Source organism: Malaya genurostris, chromosome 2 (genome assembly GCF_030247185.1).
Source record: "Malaya genurostris strain Urasoe2022 chromosome 2, Malgen_1.1, whole genome shotgun sequence".
NCBI lineage: Eukaryota > Metazoa > Arthropoda > Insecta > Diptera > Culicidae > Malaya > Malaya genurostris.
This window is the reverse complement of record NC_080571.1, coordinates 296385524-296406344: the sequence shown is the minus strand read 5'-3', so window position 1 is coordinate 296406344 and position 20821 is coordinate 296385524. Positions and strand designations below refer to the sequence as shown.

At 36.4% G+C, this 20821-nt stretch overlaps 1 protein-coding gene across 2 annotated transcripts in view; it reads right to left on the bottom strand.

Moving 5' to 3' along the window:
- The window catches only part of LOC131430658 (FK506-binding protein 2), an 82472-nt gene extending 65159 nt beyond the window's left edge, over positions 1–17313 (bottom strand). Inside the window, exon 1 of one of the 2 annotated variants that reach the window (XM_058595797.1) lies at positions 17184–17313. The gene's annotated coding sequence lies outside the window, so the exon portion shown is untranslated. Of the gene's footprint in view, positions 1–16292; positions 16447–17183 lie in introns of those variants that run through there. The other variant, XM_058595796.1, reaches the window with a different exon arrangement.
- Positions 17314–20821: the final 3508 nt, after the last annotated feature.

Sequence of the window (20821 nt, the reverse complement as noted above, 5' to 3'; positions counted from 1 at the left end):
GTGAGTTCCACAATTTGGTCCTTCTGAATGCTGGAAACGAATCCCTACAGCATATTGATAGTTTCTTTCAATAAATTATGCAAATCCGAAATGAAATAGTCGACATTAAAATTCTGTGTGCGGCTATTTTTATAGCCGTTAGGACCGCCCATTAGTGAGAAAGCTACAAACGAAATCACATAAAAAGAAACCTCTTAACAAAATTTGAATCAGTTTGGATTCTATCGCCACTGCGACCAGATGTGTTTTGTGTCGTCTGCACAGCTAGTTTCGGTTTCGACAAGAGCGATTACGTCGCAGCTGCCAGTCGTTAGCATTGGTGACGGTGGAGAGCATTACACAAAATCAGCCGTTCTAATGGCTCTAAAAGTTTTCTAAAGAACTATTAGGATTTGTTGTTCGCAAATCGAAGGTAATTTTCCTCAGTTTAGTGCAAATCAAGAACAGTTTGGTTAGATTTGTGCACTTTTCGCTGTGTGAAATTCACAGTAATCGAGATCAAGTGAAGCCTTCTATTTTTTGCGAAAAATGTGAAAAAGGGGAATTCTTGCATAATTCATACAATTGATCAACTAATTGATATTCGGAAGTGTTAAGGGACATGTCAGTTGTTTTCGTATTCACGACATCCAGTTATGTCTATGACATTACCCACCCGCCTTTTTTTACCAGAGCAGTTTTGGTTTCGTCATGAACATTCATCTACTCATCAACTTGCCAGAGTAACGAACATGATAAAAGCAAATAAATCTTCTTGATTATCCACTGAAGTTGCTCTTCTAGACATAGAAAAAGCATTCGACAGTGTTTGGCACAAAGGTTTAATAGCAAAAATGTCTGATTTCCAGTTTCCCATTTATTTGATCAAAATGATTCAAAATTATTTAACTGATCGTACTCTTCAGGTTAGCTATCAGAATTGTAAATCTGAACCCGTACGAGCCGGTGTTCCGCAGGGTTCGAGCGTAGCTCCAATTTTGTGTAATATTTTCACTTCTGATCTTCCAAATCTACCCGTTGGTTGTCAGAAATCGCTATTCTGTGACGACACAAGTCTGTTAGCTACAAGTTGAAATTTAAGAGTGATCTGCAATCGCCCATTAACGAAGTTTAAATATTTTCAGTGATTATCTGTCAAAATGGAAAATTAAACCAAATGCAGCAAAAACGCAATTAATTATCTTTCCTCATAAGCCAAGAGCTTCTTTTCTTAAACCAAAAAATAATCACATTCTCAAAATGAATGGCTTGGAATTGACATGGTCTGATCAAGCAAAATACTATAACGTATGACGAAAAACTCACTTTCAAGGATCACATTGAAGGAATCCAGGCAAAGTGTTATAAATATATTAAATGATTATATCCTCTCATAAACAGAAATTCTAAGCTCTGTCTAAAAAACAAATTGTTAATTTATAAACAAATTTTCAGACCAGCCATGCTTTATGCAGTACCGATTTGGTCAAGTTGTTGTTCCACCAGGAAGAAAACGCTTCAAAGGATTCTGAATAAAATACTGAAAATGATTTTGAAGCGTCCTCCCTGGTTTAGTACAAATGAGTTACACAGACTCACAAATATAGAACCATTAGAGCAATCTTCAATTGAATCGATTCGCTCTCTGTATTAGTTAGTAAGTTAGTATATAAGTTCCTTTTCCTCATTACACAATACAAGTAAGTTTAGAATTTTCCCTACACAAAAAACTCAGAATTGCGGAAGCAAATGATGTCCTCATTGTAACAACTAAATCATATATATAATAGGGCTGAAAAGTCACCACTTGTGGCTGAACACTCAATTTAAATCTTAATAATTTAATTTTAACTCATATTCCAATAAATAGTTGTTTTAAAAAAAATGAAAAGTTTTTAATTTGAATCAGAGAGTGTTACATATGTAATAACACAATTTCTCAGATTTTGGTGACTTTTTGTACAACATATAAATACGTTCATGAATAATTGAAGTTGAATTACTGTAAAAAAAACTGTTTTAATCCACCTAGTGGTGCTATAATCCCTTTCTCATATCAATCATACTATCATATATAATACTGTGGTTTCTTCAAAATAATAAAAGAATAACCGAAATAGGTTTTCTTGACCGTCTACTGATAAAAACTATCAATTGGAGAAGATTTGAGGTCGATTTAGATTTTTTTTTACGGTTTTTCGCCCTTTTCAGTGATTGTATAAAATTTTCAACACACTTTACTCTATATTTCCGGATCCGGAAGTCGAATCCGAATGAAATTCAGGAATTACGTATGGGACCAAAGGACCTTTCATTTGAACCTAACTCCGGAGCCGAAAGTCGGATCGAAATGATTTTCAGGAATTTTGTATGGAACCACAAAACCCTTCATTTGAAGCTAAGTTTGAGAAAATCGCTTCAGCCATCTCCGAAAAAAGTTGGTGCACTTATTGTCACAATTTTTGGCACATTTTAAACCATAATTCCGGAACCGGAAGTCGGATCCAAAAAATATTCAGGAAATTTGTATAGGACAACAAGATATTTCATTGGAATCTAAATTTGTGAAAATCGGTGCAGCCATCTCCGAGAAAAGTTAGTGCAAAAAAAACGTTACATACACACATACATTTTGCGTACTCGACGAACTGAGTCGAATGGTACATGACACTCGGCCCTCCGGGCCTCGGTTCAAAAGTCGGTTTTCACAGTGATTGCATAACCTTTCTATATGAGAAAGGTAAAACCTGTTTTAATCCATCTGCCTTTCTGATATAGTTATATATAGTTTCTCATGTTTACATTACTATTACTAAGGGATTCTTCAAAAAACTTTTCTTTGAATTTTAAATAGGAACAAAACAGTTTGTTTGGGAACACATTAGCATAACCTTTTCAATTCTAAGGAGTTGTAACCCAAGTTAATAGGAATTCTTCGTTTTTGTATTTTCGCTCTAAATGACGGTTTAAAATCATTTAAACACATCTAATCCTGTTGTTCCGGAACCGGAAGTGAGGTGCAAACAAAGAATAAAAGCAGTCTATTTTATAGACTATGACTCCTTTATTTAAGTTTAAGTTTGTGAAAATCAACTTATCTGTTTCTAAAAAAGTGAAGAGAGCTCCGTTTTTGAGTTTCCAACTTCTATAACCGGCACTTCCGGAACCGGAATTTAGGATTTTTACGTTTTTCGCATTATCGCTCTATATGACAGGTTGCAATTTCATACACACTACACTGCACTATGGTCCAAAAAGGGAAATTAGCGTGACAAAAATATTTTCACTATTAAATATTAGTTTTTTGTAGTTGGTGTCTTCACAAAAGTTGTTTGTAATCAAATGGCGCTTCTTTTGATGAAAAAAGTTACTAGGGTGATCCTCATTTAGACTGAAATCTGAAATCTAACTTTCTTAATTGAACTCAAAAATGATTTTGATGTACGTTAAAGTTGTAGGAAATTTTACTTTGAGCAACCTTTTTGAAAAAAAGCACCTCTCTATCCCTTCATTTGATCGAGTTACATAATTTTTCCCGAGTAAAAGTAGGGTGGCTCCCAAAAAATCATTTTTTACCTTTTTTTATATATATAAAAAATAGGTATAGAATTCGCTCAAACTTTCGAAAAATTTTCCGAGGCCCGGAGGGCCGAATGTCATATACCAATCGATTCAGCTCGACGAACTGAGCAAATGTCTGTCTGTGTATGTGTGTGTGTCTGTATGTGTGTTGTCAACTAAGAGGTCGAGATCTCAGAGATGGCTGGACCGATTTGGATCAAACTAGTCGCAAATGAAAGGTCTTCCCGTCACCCAAAACGCTATTGAATGGTTTTGAGATCGGATGTTTACTTTTTGAGTTATACGAAGTTTTATGTCAAAATTTTCAGTTTTTTGACAGTATCTGAATTGACAGTATCTGAGTATGTTTTCAGACATAGATTCCGCACGGTAATAGCTATTCAACAAGCCATAGATTGTTAAAATCCGTCCATTTTTAACGGAGATATCGAAATTTTTGTGAAAAAGGACTTTTCCCCCTATTCCAGCAGTAGAAGTTCTGAGCGCTGTATGGGAAAGAAAGGTTTGGGAGCAAAGTAAAACACGATTTTTTATACTGTTACATACAATTGTTTCTAAGTACCAAAAAGACTGTCTGCAGCATCCTTTTTCATGACATTTTGCCTCGGACCGATTTTAGCATGGTTCGTTTTCGGCAACATAATCGTTCGAATATGACATATTGGAAAGATGGTAGTACTTCCGAATTCTGAACAATTTCATAATTATATTGATTTAAACTGCTTACAGCAATAAATGCTGGAAGAACATAACACCCATATACCATTCGAATCAGTTCGTCGAGATCAGCAAATGCGTGTGTGACAAATAATTTCACTCATTTTTTTTCGGAGATGACTCAACCGTTTTCTACAAACTCAGATTCATATGAAAATTCGTATGCTCCTAAACAAGGTTTCTGAATTATGTTTGGATCCGACTTCTGGTTCCGGAATTACAGGATGATATGCGAAACGAAATTAAAATTCTGTAACTCATTTTCCTCGTAGATGGCTGAACCGATGTAAGATTCAAATTAAATCTAAGAATCATCTAAGATTTGCTGACTAGAATAGTCGACAACCAAATAAACGTATTTCAGTTTTAGTGGCTTTCAGTTTTCGATTCGGAAGGCACCCAACAATTTGACTCGTACTACGATTTCTCAAAGATGTCTACACTGATTTTTAAACATTTTGAAACAAATGTAAACTATACGGCTTACAGATGAATTTGTCTGACTTCGGCTACACCGATTTTCGAATTCCGGCTCCAGTATCGAATCGTTTCTCAAAGCTCGATCGTTTTCTCAACTAAAGCCAAATCGAATTTCAGAAACAAAAATTCAAATTAAAATAAACTTATAGTCACAACAAAATTAATTAATTTTATCCAATGCTGACCTCCGATACTGGAATTACAGGAGGATGAATTTTTAAAATTCAAACCGATATAGAAGATGATAATCCCGAAAAGCTTGAAAGTTGGACTCAAAACTATTGCAATTTATTCGTTATATGGCCATACGAATCGGTTTGGGTTATGCTGGTGTCTGAATACCGACTCTGGAAGTACCTTAAATTACCGTAAACTATAAAGTGACTTTACTTCGACATATCATGGAATGTTTAATCGATTGTCCCACTTTTAGATAGAGTGATGAGTGATTAAAATGTCAAATTGCAGCATAAAACGACAGTCATTAAAATAATGTCATGAAAACTGAAACACCGAAGAATATTTATGCAAAAAACACATGCGGATTGATAAAAAAAGGTATCATCTCACTGCTAGGTGGATTAAGCACGTTTTTTATTCTAACTTTTTTGTGAAACGTTTTATCGAAAAATTGTCTTTAGAAGAATTGTTGAACTAATCATTGCGCACAATTTGGCTCAACTAAGCTTTTTACCAGTAAAAAGTTATGATTGTTTTTTCATCAAAAACTAGTCAAGCTTCAAATATCAATATTCATTAGATGCCAGATCGATAAAAATGTATCCTATGCGGTTCCTAAAAGGTCATAATATAAGTAAAAATTTAAGAGAAAATTGGAAGGGTGTTATTTTTTTAACTTATTTAAATTAGTTTTAAAAATACCCTCAAAAAAGCATAAACATTGCATAACTCTTAAACGCCTTAGCGTATCAACATACTTTCATGAGCAAAATAATAGTATCGAATCAGTTCTACAAATGTTCCATACATAGTTTTTTCGAGAAATGAGACACACAAAAACTACAGCCGGAAATAGATTGTGCGCAATGATTAGTTCTACAACTCTTCTAAAGACAACTTTTCGATAGAACGTTTCACAAAAAAGTTAGAATAAAAAAAGTGATTTTTTGGGAGCCACCCTACTTTTACTCGAGAGTTTAGAGAGGTGCATTTTTCAACAAAGTTGCTCAAAATAAAATTTTCTACAACTTTATTGTACAACGAAATCATTTTTGAGTTCAATTAAGAAAGTTAGATTTCAGATTTCAATCTAAATAAGGACCTCCCTAGTAACTTTTTCCATCAAATGGAGCGTCATTTGGTCGAAAGGAGCGTCATTTGATCAAAAGGAGCGTCATATGATCAAAAGGAGCGCCATTCGATTACAAACAACTTTTGTGAAGACACCAACTACAAAAAACTAATATTTAATAGTGAAAATATTTTTGTCACGCTAATTTCCCGTTTCGGACCACTGTGCACTGTATTTCCGGAACCTGAATCCGGATGTATGGATAAAATTCTACATCGACTTATAAAAACATAATACTTTTCATTTGAATTTGAGTTTGCGAAGATCGGTTTAGCCGTTTCTGAGAAATTGGAGTTGGAGTCTCCTGAAAACGGAATTTTTATATTTATCAACCTGTAGTTCTGGAACTGGAAGTCGTATCGGATGAAATTTGGTAGTATTAGACCTCCCATTTGTGCTCTAAGCTTGTGGAAATTTGATAAGCGGTTTATTTTGTTCCTTTTGCACGTTTTACCCCGTAACTCCCGAAACGGAAGTCGAATCCAGATGACATTTAACAGCAAACTATAGGACCATGAGGACTTTAATTTGAATCTAAGTTGTAGAAAATAAGTTAAGCGGTCTCTGAGAAAATCGAGTGCACTTTTTCTTAATTTTTTGCACATCTTACCTCGTTACTCCCGAACTGGAAGTCTGATCCAGGTAAATAGCAACCTATGGGACCAAAGGACCTTCGATTTGAATGTAAATTAGTAAAAATTGGTCCAGCCATATCTGAGAAAATCGAGTGCACTTTTTTGTAAAATACACACAGACAGAGAGAGAGAGAGAGAGAGAGAGAGATTTGCTCAGTTCGTCGAGCTGAGTATATGACACTCGGCTCTTCGGGCCTCGAATAAAAAGTTGATTCTCACACAAAAAAAAACATTAAAAAATATTTTTTTATGAATTTCACAATGCAGTCATTTTGACTGCTTCTGGCCAATATGGGTGTATACTAAATTTTAAATTTCTTTAGTGTTTACAAATTTCATTTCAGCTTAATGCCAGCAAAATCGGTTAAGTGCTCTAGCAAAAAAAAAACGTCAGCCCCTTAATGACCACTATCTGAATCAGGCAGTAAATATTTACCGAAACATGTTTTCGTTTGGCACGTTAGGAAAAATATTACACTTCGGTGCAAAAATGAAAAGAGTATTGTAAGTAGCCATTACATAACTCGGTCTTCAGGGCGGTTTATTCTGAACTACTATGTGGCATAATAGCTCTACACTGGCTGTTTAGCACTGACGAGTCGAAGACGAAATGCAAAGCTAACATTTATTTCACTAATTGTAACGGGAACTGTTAATGGAATGTAAAATAAAAATACCAATTCGAAATACCATTGAATTCCATTAACATTACATTTATTTCACGCCAGTGGCCAACGTTTCGAAGCTTTATTCCTTCTCTTAGAGGGAAAATAATTAGAGTGCGTTTCTAACGAAAACTGGAATTTGGATATTTCAATTTTTGTTACTTTCACGTCAACCCATCTCTCTCGATTAATGTAAGAAATGCAGAAATCATTTTATTGCGATGAATAAAAAAACATCAAATAGTACATACTTACAGCCATTGCATTGGTCAAAACGATGGAAACGCCGAAAAAATATCATTTTCAAAAAAAAGCTGTCTCCTTGAACCAAAATAAATTATAAAAAAATGAAAATAAATAAAACGGTTCTTTTTTCATATATTTTGTTCACTATAAATGGCCCACCCTGTAGTTAATATGTTTTTACTGTCTTTATTCAAAACGGAAAGGAACATACATATTTTTTTCTGTCCGATTATTCACCAAGCATGGTTGTGTTTTTTTTGCGTATTTTCAATGATAAAAATATTTTCATATAAATTCCCAAAGTGACGTTGTTTCTTACGAAAATTTTCAAAATAGGGCGATATTTTTTTAACCTTTTTTATAAATATAAAAATAGGAATAGAATTCGCTCAAGCTTTTTTTTCGTTGCTTCCGAAAGTTGAAGTCTCGAAACAAATCGGACGGAGAGAAGGTCGAGTCTTGGAGGATGGGATCTCAAGCATCTTCTTCAGTAGGTTTATCTTTACAGCCGTACACAACTTATCCATATGACATAACATCCAATTTCAAGATTCTCCTGCTGAATTTATCAAATGCCCTAAATACAGTAGAAATCAGCAACGAATTGCTTGGTTTTGGCCCTTCCTCTCAGTAATGCAGTAATGCTCATGCCGCACTCTGAATTCCGACATACTTCAATCGACGTTGAGTAGAAAATTTGGCAATATTAGAGAAATCACTTTTTTTATGTTCCACGTACAAGTTTTGTGGGAAATTATAAATGCATTGAATTTTTCAGCGGAATTTGGGAAATCTAAATCATATTCAATTTTTTTGTATATTTAGTACCTTTTATAACTTTGTAATTAGGGTTCGTCGCAAAAAACTTATTTACATTTCACTTTCATTTATATGTTACCATACAAGTTAACTTCTCTGAAAAAGTTCAACACTTTCCTAGCTCTTTCCGAGTCGTCTGCGAGGGCTTCTCTCATGTTAGCCGGCAATCCTGTTCGTGTTCGTACTTCGCTGAGTTCTTCGCAATCCACAATTGCATGTTTTACCGATAAGATTTCGTTGCAGAATTTGCATTGCGGTGCTTCGGTTCTCTCGAGTAAGTCTCCATGTGTGAAAGCAGTGTGTCCTATGCGAAGTCTACAAAGTTTCACGCTTTCCTTCCTATTTTCGCCTATTGCCTCTTTGAAAGGCATGATGGTGTTTTTTATTTCCCGTAATTTGCTGTTACGTTCAAAATCCCAGTTACGCTGCCACTTTAGATATATGCCGTTCTTCACTACTGTTCAATTATTAAAAACTGAGTTATATTTTTATATAATGCTTGAGAAGTTTTAAGATGATTTTCAGGGAAAAAAGCACTATAGTTAATGTTATTATAAGCTAGTTAAACCGCAATGAGCTAGTTTTTGGAATACGGCCAGACGAATGAGGAATCTTCACGTAGGAAATGAGAGTGAGGAATACTCGAATAGATGGATATTTGATTTTGCGAGGAAAGTTTGTCCAGATTCTGTTCCTACGCATAGCATTATTAGGGAGTCTTCTCCAAATAATGGTTCCATTGATAGGCCCTTTTCAATGATGGAATTTTCCATAGCACTCATGTCTTGTAACAATAACGCTCCTGGGTTGGACAGAATTAAATTCAACTTGGTGAAGAAACTGCCCGACCTTGCAAAAAGACGTTTGTTGGAATTGTTCAACAAGTTTCTTGAGCAAAATATTGTTCCTCCTGACTGGAGGCAAGTGAAAGTTATCGCCATTCAAAAGCCGGGGAAACCAGCTTCCAATCACAACTCATATAGACCCATTGCGATGTTGTCCTGCATCAGGAAATTGTTCGAAAAAATTATTCTACGACGTCTCGACACTTGGGTCCAGACGAACGGTTTGTTGTCAGATACTCAGTTTGGTTTCCGTAGAAATAAAGGGACGAATGATTGCCTTGCATTACTTTCGTCTGACATCCACCTTCGCTCAAAAACAACAAATGACATCTGTATTTTTAGACATTAAAAGAGCATTTGATTCAGTTTCCATTGATGTGTTCTTGCAGACAAGCTCCATCAACATGGACTTCCAGCGATTATAAATAATTATTGGCACAACCTTTTGTCAGATAAATGCATGAATTTTTCACATGGCGATTTGGCAACATTCAGAATTAGCTACATGTTTTAGTTACTAGACCCAAAGCTATTGATTTGCAAAAACCATAACTCGATAACTCATCCGTTTGGGCTGTTCATCTGGGTATCGAATTCTCTGCGGAGAAAACAGTTTCATATGATGGGAAGAATGATCCAACAGGTTTTGACTTTCAAATACCACGGGGTATGGTTTGATTCCAAATGCACGTGGGGAGGACACATTAGTTATCTGATAACAAAATGACAACAAAGAGTAAATTTTCTTTGAACAATAACAGGATCTTGGTGGGGTGCTCATTCGGAAGATCTAATAAAATTGTATCAGACAACGATACTTTCAGTGATGGAATATGGATGCGTTTGCTTTCGTTCCGCTGCAAACTCTCATATTATCAAACTGGAGCGAATTCAGTATCGTTGTTTGCGAATTGCTTTGAGTGCATGCATTCGACACATACAATGAGTCTCGAAGTTCTGGCGGGAGCTCTTCCCCTGAAAGATCGTTTTTGGGAGCTTTTATCGCGACTGCTAATAAGATGTGAGGTACTGAATCCCCTGGTTATTAGTAACTTCGAAAAACTAGTCGAGCTTCAATCTCAAACAAGATTTATGATAGTATATTTTAACCATATGTCACATCGCCATCGCCCCTTCAAGATATATTCCTATTCATGACAGCCTCCTAAATGTCCCTGACTCAGCTTTATTTTTTGAACCGTTTTTCTTGGACAAAATAAAATAGTGCCTGCACGTCATATTGAATAATAATTATCAAATCACAATAGTTTGGGTCCTGGCTCATTGCTTCTTTCCAGGCAATGAAAGAGCCAATAGTTTAGCCAAACGTGGTGCTGTTGTGGGGAAAAATTTATGAGAGACCGATTGCTTTCAACGAATTCTATAGCGCGTCCCGCCAAAGAACACTTGCCAGCTGGCATACTTCTTGAGATATAGATGATTTAGGTCGGTGGATGCACTCAATTATTCCTAAAATATCGACAAAGGCATGGTTCAGAGGACTGGATGTGAGTAGGGACTTCATTCGAGTGATGTCCAGACTCATGTCCAATCACTACACGTTGGATGCACATCTCCTTCGAATTGGACTTTCCGAGACTAATCATTGCGCTTGTGGCGAAGGTTATCACGATATTGATCATGTCGTTTGGACATGCGTGGAGTATCGTGATGTCAGATCTCTTGCATCTAATAAATTCCTTGCGTACCAAAGGTAGACTATCCAATGTTCCAGTTCGAGACATTCTTGCTTGTCGTGACCTCCCTTACATGAAACTTCTTTATCATTTCATAAAGAAAGTTGGAGTTTCAATTTAATAAAGGATCCTTTTAAGAATTAGTTCTGATTCCAGCTGCGTCCATCAGTTCAACCAATAGCTAAATTAGAATAGAAATTATGTAATGATACAAACAAACTCGAAATAGTTTAGGAAATTATCAACAAAACGTCTGAAAATAACAGCTTATTTTATAATTTATAGAAGTTAATCGTTTGGTTCAAATAATATTTCCGAGTAGTTTACATAATTAATGACGAATTACCTAAGATGATATTTAAGTAATAAGAGGAATATGTTTTAATAAATTTAAACCGTTGTGACTATTTTAGAATTATATTAGGATAAGAATGTTATGTAAAAGTGATGCTACGGCGAAGAAAAACTTATGTAAACTGCCTTTCTTAAATAAACGTATTTATGGAAAAAAAATTTAGCTCGCGCATCACAAAAATCCAACCTTATCGCACACCCAGTCAGTGGTCAAGTCAACTGTCGCCAACGAATGAAACCATTCTAAACCACCTTGTGATGTAGTAGTGCCTTCTCACAACCGTTTATGTCACTGAGGAATTTTTTGAAATACTAGAACTTGACTTGCAAATGGAAACTGTAAAGTTGTTTTGTTTTGGGAATTACCTTACGTCATATTAAAATAGTTTAGAGACCAGTTTGAACGATTTCGTACGCTACCATAAGACCTTTCCTTTTGATTGGTTCAGTCAGCATTCGATAAATTGATGTGAGATCGATTTAGTATTTCGCTTCCGAAAACAGGGAAAATTGAAATGATTGATATTGTCACTTGAAATCAATCTTTACATTTTAGTTCCCGGTCAAAATACGGTTTAATAGACTTCTGTTTAATATATTAAAACTTGATGACACTATTGATATTTCTGCGATTCATTTATGACCTCTTCTCCAGACATCAATTTGAAAACTTAAAATACTTGTTTTGCTTGCAAGTGTTAGTCATCCTTGATCCGAAATCCAAATTTTCGACAGTCTCAACCATTTCCAACAGTTCAACTTGACTACTTCCAGCAACTAGTCAGCACAGCAGGCGCGAAATGTTTTTGAAACATAGAAACAAAACACTTCACGGACTTGATACTTTCTAAACGTCTTCACATGGTGGTCGCCAACGTGACCGTCACGATCGCTCCAGCTCAAGAAATGCATTTGAAATAACGATTGCCACTGTGCCACCCCGTTTCTCTACAACGCCCGACGTTGCAAAAGCCAGGATTGTGATCGGCAAACTAAGCGGTTTGACGATATAATTGCCGGTGGTATGATCCGAGCTGTTGGTGACTCGGTTCACCAGAGGCTCGAAACATGAAAGTAGAAATTTCCTCACAACCTGAACTATTTACCGGAATGACTATTGCTTTGAATCTTGCCGCCCCGTGGAGGAATCTCTGCGCCATCGATCCGGTCTTGGTGGGACGAAACTGACAACGCAGAATTAGAAGCAGGGTGGTGTTGCAACGCTTAGTCAATTTTTGCGATATGGCATAGAAATGCTTTCGCTAAGATTGGACAGGTTCGGTGTTTGGGTGCTTCAGGACAGGTTTTCGGTATGAGCTAATCGAAACCGGTTGTATCCGCTGAGTTTTGCACTATCGACTGTTGTGAAAAGTTTTGAATGCAAGTCGGAAGAAACATCGACAGTCGATTGTGCTGTTAAGGTCGATTGTGCTGTTAAGAGAGTGTAAGTAAAATCTTCTTTTTTGACGTGAAAATGTCTTACCATACTGTGGGTTACCTTTTATGAATTAATAGTCAGTCGTAATCTGTTTACCTGCGCCTTGCAATATCCTTAAGGTATTACATAAGTAGTGTATACTTTGCTTCTGCTTAGCGGTTTAAATTGAACTGCTAGGGGGACATGGTAGTTCAATTCGATTGATGAGTCGAAGACGAAACGTGAAGAAAATGAAAACATATATGTGCTTCCTTCACAAACCAAAAACCCCAAAAGGTTCATGATCAGAAAATTATGAATAACCATGCTCGAAATTCAACCAAGTGAGTGAAAACTATCACCCCAATTCTGTATTTCGGTCGAATCGGATTTTGTCGAACGAATGTAACAATTTGCATTCTCTAATTCGATCGAGTGATGCTTCTGTATGGAAAATTCGTGCTCAATCGAGCCACAGAATGCCGAATTTCGTATTCGAAATACAGAACGAACGAGTGCCACTTACATATTCAGCAGCAGAAGTTTCGCATTCAAGGAAAATGTAGAACCGAAAATCGATGTCAAAGAACTACTTTTTGATGATTTATTAATTTTAGTTGTTTGACGTAAAGCCGCCATAACTAAGTTCAGTTTTGCAATGACTGAGCGGAAACATATATTGGAGAAGCCAAATGTATGAAAAACTAACAGAAAAGATTAATTTTTGGAAAAAGATACGCTCAGAGACAGCACTCGAACCTGCGTTCTTATGCATTCCAATGATGGACAGAGAAGATGTTTGGATATAAGGTATCGGTCGGATGACGGCCAGGATGTAGACCATGTTCGATGTACGCGCTATTTTTACTGACTGGCGTTTTAGAGTCACTAAAACAAGATTCAGAGTGGCGAAATGGTAGCGCGTATGCACGGACCCCGCCTTTTCGACTGAAAACGTTTAATGACGGGAATATTTAAAGAAAGCACTCTCAAGTGGCTTGCATCGGCATGGATTCAGTTTGCATCGTGCACAGTTTTGCGGTCGAGCAGTTTTATTCCCTTGCGTTCGTCAGACCCGTCAGACTTGCGTTTTTTGTCGTGAATACGACTTACTTTACTATGGGGTGCCTTTTCCAAATTTACCCCCTGAGAGAGTGATAAGTTTTGGATCGTGAATATCTCTTGTTGTATCTAACGAATCAACATAATTTTTGCTACACCCCATCGGAATAATGATCACAATTTTATGATAAAATTTTCTGTTGTGTGGCATAATCTCAAATAATTCAAAATTAAACATTTCTGAAATGTTTGGTATAAACGAGTATCAAAGGGAATAATTCATAAGGCGCGTTTGTCTTGCTCGTATTTTTAAAGCTTATGGCTCAGTGATCTGTGAAAGGATTTTTATAATCTAACTACCAATAGAATCGAAATTTTCCAACTTAAGCGTGTAAAGAAAAAGCATTGAAGTATTTCAATAGTACATTATTGGAGAACTGTACAACAAATCGTTCGAGAAAAATGTTCCGAACAGTGTTTAATATCGTAGTGAGTTCCTCAATTTGGTCCTTCTGAATGCTAGAAACGAATCCCTACATCATATTAATAGTTTCTTTCAATAAATTATGCAAATCCGAAATGAAATAATCGACGTTAAAATTCTGCTTGCGGCTATTTTTATAGCCGTTAAGAATGCCCATTAGTGAAAAAGCTGCAAACGAAATCAGGTAAAAACAAGCCTCTCAACAAGAATTGGATCAGTTTGGATTCTATCGCCACTGCGAGCAGATGTATTTTGTGTCGTTTGCGAAACTAGTTTCGCTTCCGACAAGAGCGATTACGTCACAGCTGCGTCATTTGCATTGGTGAAAAAGCAACGGTGGAGAGCATTACACAAAATCAGCCGTTCTAATGACTCTAAAAGTTTTCTAAAGAACTATTAGGATTTGTTGTTCGCAAATCGTAAGGAAATATCCTCAGTTTAGTGCAAATCTAGAACAGTTTGGCTAGATTTGTGCACTTTTCGCTGTGTGAAATTCACAGTAATCTAGATCAAGTGAAGCCTTTTTTGTTTTTGCGAAAAATGTGAAAAAGAGGAATGCTTGCATAATTCATACAATTGATCAACTAATTGATATTCGGAAGTGTTTAGAAACATGTCAGTTGTTTTCGTATTCACAACATCCAGTTATGTCTTACCCACCCGCCTTTTTCAGTTGAAATCGAGTATAAAAATCATCTTTTGCTAGATGGTAATTTTGTTGTATCGTACAGCACAGGTACTGGCATTGTACACACTAAGATTTAATTAATTTGTTCGGTGATATTTTTGACGAGAAATTTCGGTAATCTATAGAAATGACCAATATTTCGGTACATCAGTTTTACGTAAATTTTCATTACTGAATTTTGTAAATAGATATACAATTCATACGCTAAATCTGAATAGTCGTCGAGTACGGTAAAATCCATACTGTCCGTACGGTAAAATTATCTTCCAACAACCGAACTTCTGTGACAACTGATTGTTGTGAAACTAAATGTCAAACAGTTATTAAAATTTCCAGTAGGTGTCTTTTCATTAACCAATCAAAAAAATGTTGAATAGTTTATCGAATGGATTGAGGTACAGGTGCTAAAGTTTTTAAAACATTAGAACCACTTAAATCGTTTTGTTTACTTATAGGCAGAAAATAATTTTGTATCACTGGTCCACTTGCTGCCTTCTGGTGGACTCGACGGATTGTGCAGTGTTTTGGAAGGCGCTCATAATTCCGGTCAGCAAGAACATTTAACCCTTTTTTTCGTGGAATGAAACCATAGCCACAACAGGTTGAAATTTTCATCATTCGTTTTTGTGAATTTGTGTTGTTTTTTTAAATCCGAAAATCCAGAATTTTAACCAGAGGAAAACAAACACACACACAAATATCGAACAATTAGTTAGATACATTTGGTTTACAGTTTACGGTAGTTGTTTGACAGTTCAGCCGAATCGATTACGGAACGTTTAGCTGTTGAAAATTCGGTAAAAATTTACCGAATTCTGCGAATTATTCATGAATTATTAAATGTCAGGAATGAAGTACGCATAAACAGAATAGAAGTTGATCGTTTCACCAGTTGTAAGACTATATTTCAAATTAAGTCGTTTTCAATCAGTTTGGTGTGCAACTAAAAACATATTTTCTATATCGTAATTAACAGATCTATTCATTTCCATTTCGGAAAATAGTATTCGTTTGAAGCTAATTTGGGCTGCCCAAAACTGTACGGAACTCTTTACTCGTATGACTTTGTCTGATCTAATATTTCCAATTTCACAGATTTACATTAATTTACACTTTCCAACTGTGCCATCCAATCGAAACACTTTCCAAAGCAAATAAACAGTCACTTCCGCAAGCGATACGTGTTACACCGTACAATCGTACCCCTAACTGGATCCATCCATCCCTTTCAGGCTGTTCAGCAGCAGAAAAACAAAAAAAAAATACGGCTGATCCTTGAACGAAACCCCGTACGCATTGAGTATACTGACCTTTCTCGCGAAATCAGTTTCGTTCGACGAATCCCCGATTGCGTGTAAATTGCACTATTTACAACTTGTCCTAGCTAATTCGGACAACTGTGTGAACCTTTGTAGCAAAACCGGATTACGACCCAAAACCCCTTACGAACCGTACGGTTGTCTGCCTAGGAGCCACCCGAACGCGACGACACAACGTGAAAGACTAACCGAAGTGACTAACCAAAAGCTAGTCTAGTGTTAACTCGCGGGGAGCAAAACTTTCTTCTTCATGCCTTCGAGCTCTGGTCTATCTGTCCCCAACCATCATCCCAACCAGCCATGCGTACCCCTGCATACAAGTCACGATGCACATAGGCCACGATGTTGTTTGTGGCTGCCTCGGTGGTAGGTTTTAGATACAGACAGATAACATTCATATTTGCCTTCTCTTTCTACCGTCTTGCCGTGAGAGCATCTTTCCGAAGTTGATTCCGCAAACAGTAATGGCAAGCCAGTGCCAGTACCAACCATCTGACTTAGCAGTCGCCAACATGACGGAACTTGAACTCAACTGAGCCAGATTGTGAGATGTGCCACGTTGTTCTTTCTCGAGTAATCCAGCAGCAGCAATTGGATTCTGACGAGGCAGCATAAATCGCGTAAACAGTCGTCTCGGTAACGGAACGCACACCAGCGCAGCGACGCTGGAAAGATAAGTGACTTTTTTCGACTTCTTGAACTGCTGAAGTGATTGCCTTCATGCACGACTACTTTCGCTTCCAAAATCCAATCGCAAACGTTTACGTGGTGGCCGCAACGACCCGGCCGGCAGCTGGTTTGCATAACCGTTCTCAAAACAATTCTTATCGATTGATTTGAACATTGCACAGACCACATTCAATTGGGTATTGCAAAAATTACCTTGCCAATTGAGATTGCCTGGATGATCTTGCTGTAGTATGGTCACTGGAATGAGTCAAGAAAGTAAACCACTCGCGTATTTCGATTCACTCGGTCAATTGAAACACAACTAAACCCGACGAAAGCATGCGACTGACTGACTGACTAACTGAACACAATGAACAACGTCGTCGTCGGTGGTACGTATGAGTGTGCTTTCATTGGCGAGGGTGGTACTTCGACCACATTCACACTGGCATTCAACAGGTAGTCGCTTCACTACCGACGGTGGGATCATCAATATTTTGTAGCTGGTTCAATTCTCAGCACTCCATCAATAAACAATCCATTGATAGACCCCTCCATCAACGAATGAACTTAAATTGGCTGCGTTCGTCGACTCTCGTAGGTTAGTTCATGCGACGAGATAGCATATGAAATTGTACTAACGTGAAAGAGAAAATAATACCTTTTTCGATTGGAATGAATCCTTGATAAGACCGAAATAAAATGACTCCCATCATTCCAAGTGCTCCAAGGAGTGAACGAGAAGAATAGTGTTTGGTTTAGCGAAGACCTGCTGAGTCGTTTGTTACGCCTAAAATCAGGCAACAAGTGATGCTACGAGTGGTGATTTCGACGCACATGGTGGTGCGAAGCTATTAATCCTTTTAGACTGACTGAGCTTTCGACTTTCTGTTTATTTCTGTCCGGATTTTCACCTATTATTTAATCTTTGTAAGTGATTTTTCTGTGTCTAGTTTAGCATCTTCAGTGGGGGGGTTTGGAGGGAGCTAATCGTTCACTGTTTGAACAACGAAATTATACTCAATTAACTGCCTATATCTTTGTCACTAAACTCACAAAGGATATAGAAATGAACCAAAAGATTACAATTCTCAAAAGGGGACTCACCAGAAAAATGGTCACAGAGAATTAGGAAATTTATCCAAAACTTGGTGCTACAGATACACTTTCAAGAAAATACAAATAGTACCACTTCACTTTAACAGCAAATTTTTAAGCGTTAAGTGGTTTTAATAACATTGACATGAACTGTCCTACAATACAATACTTTCAGATGAAATTAAAACATTTATACTGTAAGAATATCTATTTAACACATGGAAAACTTGTTTTACAATTAACTGTTATATTCTTCTGCATACTTTCACTTACATAAAACGACCACTACGTAACTAACATAAATGAATTTTCAATATGAAACGCTTCTGGTGAAAGGAAAAGGTTTTTTGTTCTGCGTTTTGCTGTCGGTTTCGGTTACCTGAATGGTTATGACAAAATCAACAGATATGTTAGTTGAATCAACAACATTTTAGTTGAACCAACCAGGGCGTGAAACAACAATTGCAATATTGTAATTTTGTGATCTGCGGGTCCTCCGTGTAGGGTGAAAAAAAAAACACAAAACAAAAAAAAAACAAATCGTTCTGCATTCCCGAAAAGATGCTGAGCGATTTGCAGGTGCCAAAATGCACATTTAATAAAACCTCCAACCCCAGGTTTTACAAAAGCGACACCATTCTGCATTCTCGGAATAATGCAGAATGATTTGCAATATGTAAAGGCAGACGAATCAAATTCGGCACCCCATAAGAAATGCCAAACAATCTGCTAAAACCTTCTAAGGCCAACAAAGAAAGCACAGTTCGAATAAATCTAGTGATTTTACATCTTATAACATGCACATAAATGGAGCGTCGTATTCCACTCAAATTTATATTCAAGAACATGTAAAATTATGTGATTTGAAAATCAACAAACAAAACAAAAACAGCGCGACTTGAACCGAGAAACATTAGCTCGCAAAGCACGGCAGTAATCGACTGTGCCATAGAAGCACATATCGGCTCGATGGATTATTGATGCATATAAATCCACATAGCGAATAATGGTAGCCGAATGCAAATTACACTCGAAGCTTGTAAAGTTCTGTGGGAATGAAATATTTAGTCTTTTGACAAGTTAAAATGTTATGAATTGTGTCGGTTGTAGAATTACATCACCTGTAAAATTCATAATTTTTTTTCTGTGAGTATTCACTCCACACACGTGGAAGAACATTTAATATTGTGGAAGAACATTTAATATTGTGTCTAAAATTCCATGACATGAAATTCATTGAAAAAAAAAATTTTTTTTTAGCAACCCACCCGCGGCTTGAACCGAGAATCATTGGATCGCAAGTTCGTCTGATAATCGACTGAGCCACAGAAGCATTTAAGAATTATTAAAGAAAACCCTGTTTTAATCCACCTAGTGGTGTAATGATGCCTTTCTCATATCAATCACACTATCATATATGATACTGTGGTATTCTTCAAAATAATTTTCTTCGATTCTTAAAAGGATAACCGAAATCGGTTTGTTTGACCTTCCACTGATAAAAACCATCAATTGGAGAAGAATTAAGGTCGATTTAGAAAACTTTTTACGGTTTTTCGCCCTTTTCAGTGATGGTATAAAATTTTTAACACACTTTACCCTATATTTCCGGATCCGGAAGTCCGGAATCCGGAAATTTGTAAAAATTGGTTCAGCCATCTCCGAGAAAAGTTAGTGCAAAAGAAAGTTACACACACACAGACATTTTGCGTACTCGACGAATGGAGTCGAATGGTATATGACACTATGGGTCTCCGAGGCTCCGTTCAAAAGTCGGTTTTCACAGTGATTGCATAACCTTTCTATATGAGAAAGGCAAAAATATGATTTTTTGAAAATGTTAGACCCTGTGGGCTCCCTGGAGTAATTATTTGTCTCCATTGATTGTATAGACAAAAAACTTTAAACGCGTTTTCCTCGAAAGCAGGTTTTGAAAGTCCGTGTCCATCGCCATTCAAAAACTACTGCACCAATTTTTTTCAAATTTTGAACACACTTTCTACATACAAAAAACCAAACCCCAACGTTTTTCTTTTCGTTATTTGTTACTTTGGGGATGTTTAACAGCTATAAAATGGCGAATTTTTTCGTGAAAAATCGTACTTTTGAAGTTGAACAACCACCAAAAATTCAAAAAATTAAAAAAAAGCAGAAACGTTGGGGTATAGAAAAACTTCTTCTCTAACAATGTTGTGTTCATTTGTTCATTTCTGATTAGTCTGCGCTGAGATACAGTGGACACCACAAATCATGATTTTTAAGAAGCGTCCTCAAAATTACCTTTTTACCGACTTATTTCTCAATATTTTTCCACGAAAAAATTACAAAATGTTGTTCGAATGATGCTTTTTGATCTATACGTTCATAACAAAAATGAAAGCGCACGTTTTTTTTTTCAATTTAGAAAAAGCCTCAAAGTCATAAACAAAATCTAAGATATTCTTACTATGCACGGAATGACCGAAATTAGCTCTGCGCCTAATTCGTATTACTGCTTTTGAATTAGTTGATTTTAACAACGAAATTTCCAAAATAACTATGAAATTAGTTAAAATTGAGAATTCACTTTGCTGGAAAAAACTCTTACTTTTACAGAATTTGTTTCGTTGGCGAATATCCTGGACAAAAACCAGCAATATTTCAATCCAACACGAAATTCTCATTGACAACTAATTTGTTATTAAAATCAGAAAATTTGTTTCTATTTATCTATCACCATCATTACTGAAGGACAGCACAAAGAACACAAAAAT